Below are 6,615 nucleotides of genomic sequence, written 5' to 3' on the forward strand. Positions count from 1 at the left end.
CCACCCACAAGCGTGGGCCTGTGATCCCTGCCGTGCACTGGAGAGAGGGTTCAGCAACTCAGGCCTTTTCAGGCTGAATTTAAACCTGGGCATGTGAGGTCAAGCTGGCCAACCTATTGCCACTGGGCCCCGAGAATCAAACTAGCATGAAGAGATAAACTGTAAACACCAAAGCCCTGGGGCTTAGCCAGACCAGAAGATGCCTCTGGGTTATTTCCAATCACACCAATCAGGACCTTTCATGAAAACAGTCTGAAGGGAATTTTCTGGGTCTTGTAAACTCAAGCGTTCTGGCAGTGCAAATGTGCAAATTGATTTGGCATACAAACAGCGCCTACTCTGTGCCTCATATCATGGGGGAACTGAATGGAAGTCACTCTCAAGATGCTATGGATGCTGCACCTGGCTAAGGGTTGAGAAGCGAGGAAAACGTAACCCCAGACATCCCCTAGCTTGTGGTAAGCCGATGTTTCAAAATGTCATGGAGATTGGAGGGATCAGAGGCTTGATAAGTCACACGGAAAGGAAAATGATGCTAGACTCTCACAGTGAGCCGGGAGGTGACCATGGACCATATCTTGACAGTGTCTGGAGCCTTCCAGATGGGGAGAAGCTCTCCCAAACACAGCTTGAAAGAATGACCTTCACAGGCCTCCATGAATGACTCCCATTTCATTAAGCCCCACTTAACAGCCGGAGCAGGGAGCCCGCACTTCCTTGCTGCTTTTAGGTGACAGAATGAGTTCTGCAGGGATCCTGGGTGGGTGACACCGCTTGTTTTAAAACAAAACAAAACAAAAAAAGAAGCCAGGTGCCATCCCCAATGCCTGGGAGGTGGAAGCAGGAAGATCAGGAGGTAGAGATCGTCTTTGGCTGCAGTGCGAGTTCAAGACCAGCCTGTGTTATAAGAGACCCTGTCTCCATCAAATAAGTGAATGGACAAATGATAAGTAAATAAATACGAGGACGCTTGGGAGGAAACACAACTCTGGGTTTGGGGAGCATTTTATAGTGGCAGCGGTTGGCTCCTAGCTTGCGGCAGCCCCCAGCCTTCGCTTCTCTCCGCCAGGGGGCGCTGTGTGCACCCGAACTTACCGAATTTACAGGGCTTTCGTGCCTCCCTAGACTCCCGGTAGTCGGCAGCGTTCAGCGTCTGGGATGCAGCCAGCTCCGCAAACCGCGTTCTCCACGGTGGAACACGCACCTTTGTGACAGCGGCGACCCGCGCGCGCGTTCTCTATGGACAGCCGTGGCCGCGGGACCCACGGGGAATTCCCAGAGGGAACAGGGCAACGCACTCCTGGGCTACCCTCAGCTGCCCCGCGTCAAACTACCCATGCCAACGCGTCTCCCTGGCCACCAAACCAGCTCCCATCCCCTCCCTGGGCCACTCTCTCTTGCTCCCTCACTTCTCCATTAAAGGTCTCCTTTCCGTAACACAGTGAGCTAAGCAGACTTGTTTTCAGAGTTTAGTTTGTTTATTTGTCTGGAGATGAAACCTAGGGCTTCATGCATGGTAGGTACCGACACGACCTCTGAGCCCTCACCAGCCGGCCCAGCCTTCCCGCCACCATCCGGAAGCTCCCTCACTGCTGTACTGTCTGCCGCTGAGTGGGCAGTGGTGAGAAACAGGCCTCTCTGGAGAAGGTTTTCCCTTGGGGTCTTCCTGGGGGCAGGGCCTGGACCTGTTGCCAAGAGTGAGGCTCCCCCAGCGTGGCTTGGAGCAAACAGAGCTGCCACCAGTAAGCAGAGCCAAGACGGAGTGAGCTGGGAAAAATGCTCGGGTGTCAGGTGCAAGCCCGCCCCTCCCCTCAGCGGCTCCCTTACCTCTGGCTGCGAGGATCAGAGGAGCTGCACTCACTCAACAAATGCAGAAGAATCCTCTAGCAGCTCCCGGCTCCCCCAGCTGACCATTGCGCGTCTACAACCAACCGGGCGCAGCTGGCCCTCAGCCACGCACCAGGACAGGGTCCTTTGTAGTCTGACTGCCAAGTCAGCCCACCTTGTCAATGCTTGGACCTATGAGAGGCTGACAGGTGCCAGGCAGTGGGTCCATGCCTTTAATCCCAGCACTCAGGAGGCAGAGCAGTCTGAGTTCAAGGCCAGCCTGGTGTACAGGGTGAGTTTCAGGACAGCCAGGGCTACACAGAGAATACCCTATCTCAAAAGACCCCCAACCCCAAGAAAAAGGAGGCTAACTAGTATATTAGCTTTTCTCGGAGTCTGCCACAGTGGTGTGGGCTTATGATGACTGAGAGTGGCCTATCAGAAGCAAAGGGGAAGGCCACAGCCCAAGGTTAGAGAAAAGGAAGAGATCTGCTCTCTCTCTGAAAACGAAAAAGGAAGTATCCTGCCTCCGTTTCCTGAGATCTGTAGCAGTGTTGGGCAGCTTCTCAGAAAGCCAACAAGGCTTTCTGCAGGTTAAGCAGATGATACCTTCCCTTATAAAACCCCGAGCTGCCACTCCAGGGCTTTTTATTAGAGGCCAAAAGAATGGGCTCTGAGTCACAGCTCCGGCCCTGGGTGGAAGACATGTCTCAACGGCCTTAAGAGTCAATAATAGCCGAGCGCAGTGGCACACGCCTGTGATCCCAGCACTCAGGAAGCAGCCACAAGCAGGTCTCTGTGAGCTCAAGGCCAGCCTGGTCTACAAATCGAGTCCAGGACAGCCAAGGCTACACAGGGAAACCCTGTCTCGGAGAAGAAAAACAAAAAGAGACAGTAATAGGTAACTGTCTAAATCTTGCAACACCCTTATCTATCAGTAGGCTTAGTGATAAAGATGAGTTAGGACTGTCCCTCCCCGTAACTGACCGGCCAGGCCATCATCCGAGCAGGAAGCCAGCGAGGTGGGTCCTGCGGGCTTCAGGAAGTCTGAGGTGTAGATGGGTGCCTTGAGCGCCTGGCCCCCTGTCCACTCCTACACTGGAGAATAATCTCCACTTTGCTCTGAGGTAAACCGGCTTCTCTTCCACAGTATGCTATGAATTCTTTCAACAGAGTTCACGAGAACTGGAGGTGAAGCCAAGGAGAGCTCAGTCTCGGATCGCAGCGCTGACACTCACTTGGTGAGAGGGAAGAGAGGTACAAGACAGTGTCTATAGACCCCATCACACTGTGCCTGAAACCGACCTTAGCACCGTATTCTCTGCCCTGTGAATCACTGCTGCTTGCCTTTTGAGTAACTCAGCTTAAGGGGGCCACGTGGATCCAGCCACCCCACCCCCCTGCCACCTAGGGCACATGATCATCAGGCTGACCTCACACTCAAAGACCCACCAGCTGGGTCTCCCTGCCGAGCTGGGACTAAAGGTGTGAGCCAGCATGCTGTGCCTCTCGCCTTTTATCGTCCGATTTCTTTAAGTCAGACACCGGCCTGAGTCATCAATGTGTTGTTGATCCCGCAGGACATTGTCCACCTGGCTGAGCCCAGGGCCTGAAAGTCTGAAGATGCAAAAAACCAGAGTGAGGAAGCATCTGAAGGTCAGCTCCCACAATGCCCTGCTCCAGGCTGCCCCACCCCTATCCCATCCCAACAAACGGACCCGAAGGTCTCAGGCCATTGTCCAAAACTGCAGAACTCACAGACATGCCAGCCCCTAGCCCAAAACTTCCTCTAATCCAGCCTAAAGCTTCCATCAGGAGGTAAGTCTGGCGTCAACCAATCCCTTTATCGCTTCTTCAAAGGGTGGCCACTTTGACTGACACAAAGACACTGTCTATACTTTTGTGTGCGGTAGCCCTTATCCATCCCAACTTTATCCAACACCTCGGCCAACAACCTCTCCACGATCACATCCTCTCCACACCTTCCCCTGTGACAAACAGATGACCTCCTGTGTCCTTAGCTGCAGTGACTTTGTCCACAGGGCAGTGATGGAGACCAGCCCGGGAGGGAAGCCAGCATTCAATTCAATTTGGCACTATGCTGCCATCCATGACCCTGCAAGACACGGGGGACACCTGGCCACCGTCTGGAGGTGGTAGGAGGGACAAGATGCTCCAGGCTGCTCCGAGGAAAGGCTGGCCCTGCCTGACCCCTCATCAAGGGGATTGAGCCCATTCTCCCCTCCCTTCCTTCTTCCCTGCCTCCCTTCTCACTTCCCTGGGATGGCACCCGGAACTTAAAACTACAACTTTTAAAAACTACAGCTCCAGTCACCTGTGCAGATGACTGGAGGCCTCAAGTCAGGCCTCAAGAAGATCAAGCAGAAGATAAGTCTTGTCAGTTTATCGAACTCAGCTGAGGTCCCGAAACCTCAACAACAGGGACAAGTGCTTCCCAGTCCTCCATCCTCGACTCCTGCCAAACCTCTTTGTTGCTAAAAGAGGAGTGAGCCCTGAACCAGTCCCAGAAGGGTTCCAGCTAGCCAGGGTCTGGTGGGCCAGCACACCGGGGCCAGTCTGTGTCTTCAGTGGTGGACAGAGTGAGCTGCTCCACACAAATGAGGAGGCAGTTGAGCCCAAGGCCCCACATGCCTTCCCTTCCTCCCCCTAAACCCCGAGAGCAGGTTCTCAGACATTTCCTGGTTTGTGATCCCATCCACCAGTCCCAGCTGAATGATTTTTTTTTTTTTTCTGGAGCTGCTGCAGCTGAGAACTGAACCCAGGGTTTAGGGTAAGCACCCTACCACTGAGCTAAAACCCCTACCCCACACCTTGCTTTTTGCGACAGTTTCTCCCTGAGACTTGGGGCTAGCTGGCCATCAAGCTCCTAGGGTCTGCCTGTCAGCACCTCCCCAGGGCCAGGGTTCCAAGAACCAGCTACCACGCCTAGCTCCTCACACAGGTACTGCCAGACGAACCCAGGTTCCTCATCTCTAGCCCTTGTTTTAGTTTTGAAGGTCGGTGCATGGCCGGTGAGCTCCTTCATCCCAGTACAGACACCTGCTGCCAAGCCTGAGCTCAACTGTTGGGCCCCACAGGGTGGAAGGAGGGAACTGATTCCGGAATGTTGACCTCTGACCTCCACACATGTGCTGCTGTGACATCCTCTTGCCTCTGCCCAATCAGTAAGTAAATGTGACATAAACTTTTTGGGTTTTTTAGGTAAATGTCAACTTGTTTCTCTTGAGGGAGGAGAAGCAATTTTTCAGCCCTCCAGGAGCATGTAGGACCCTGAGGAAGCCTCAGCCATGCCCCTTCCCGTGTCTGTGGCCTTCTGCAACACACCCTGGTGACCCAGACTACTCCCATGGAGGCAGGCTGGCACTATGCTCTCATCCTCAGCCTGGAGATCCGGGTCTCAGAGTCAGGCAAACCTGGGCTGCCATTAGCTGCGAGAGAGAGCTTAGACAGAGCTCTTGACATCTCTTGGCCTCAGTTTCCTCCTCCGGAAACTGAGGGTAAGGAAGGTAACTCTCCCATCGTATCTCCTTTGAAACATCCTGCTTCTCTTCCTCACCAGATCCTGCTGCGGATGCCCCGTCCTGAAGGTAGATTACTGCGACCATCTAGCCACATCCAGCATGTTACCAAGGCTGGGCATGCTTCCCGGCAAGGGAGGCTTAAAGAGAAGCCAGGAGATGGTACAGTGGCAGGAAGAGCACCCCGAGGAGACTGGACTCTCCTGCCATCACTTCTTCTATGGCAGAGCATCTACAAAGATGGCAGCTGAGACCAGCTGTGCCCAGGAAGCCCTCTGCAAGACTGCTTGAACTGTATGCCTTATCATGGTGACAAGACACAGACTAAACTCAACAAGATGAAAGACAAGGATCAGAGTCCAGGAGACAATGCCCTGGACTCCCAAGGGAGTATTTTAGTGCTGAGTTCACAAGCCTTTGGCATGTGACACAAATGGCTGACAGTAGGAAGATGCCCTCAAGCCTTGGCATCTGTGGTGTTTATTGAGCGTTGGTCACATGGGCACAGACGACTGTGCATGGGCCAAACTTAGTCACTAGGCCTCACCTACTCCAGAGGCCCAGGTCAAATACAAGGCGGAGGTCCACACAGTATTTGCTCTGGGGGCTGGGAAGTTATCCTCCAGGAGCCTAGGAAGGGACACACCTTCCTTTGGTGTGCTAAGGGTTTGGACAACACAGACCTACTATATTAAACCTTCACTGCACTGCCCACACCCGCCCACCAGGAGAGAAAAGGGTCCCCTCCCCAGAGGTCAGAGCTGCACATATAACTTCTTGTGACGTGGGGGATACGGGGCCAGTCTGGCCAGGGCTTAAGGAGGACAGGCCAGCCACCATGAAAGATGGCCATGAGACCACCTCATATGGAAACTCCAGGTGTATAACTGGAGAAGCCACATGAGGCCTTAGACATAGGAATGAAGCCTTCTTGAACCCTCTAGCCCAACTCAGCTGCTTGCTGTGTGCAGTTTAGCAAATGGCCCCGGCCAAGCCCACAGAACAGAATAAATTGTCTAGCTAAACTCACGGCAACACAAAGGAAAAAACTCTAATAACTTGGGGCTGGAGAGATGGCTCCGTGGTTAAGAACACTGGCTGCTCTTCCAGAGGACCCAAGTTCAATTCCAAGTATCCAACACAGCAGCTCACAACTGTCTGCAACTCCAGTTCCAAGGGATCCGACACCCTCACACAGACATGCATACAGGCAAAACACCAATGCACATAAAATTTTTAAAAAATCATT

Source organism: Psammomys obesus, unplaced genomic scaffold (genome assembly GCF_907164565.1).
Source record: "Psammomys obesus unplaced genomic scaffold, mPsaObe1.curated_primary_1811, whole genome shotgun sequence".
In the NCBI taxonomy this organism is placed as follows: Eukaryota; Metazoa; Chordata; class Mammalia; order Rodentia; family Muridae; genus Psammomys; species Psammomys obesus.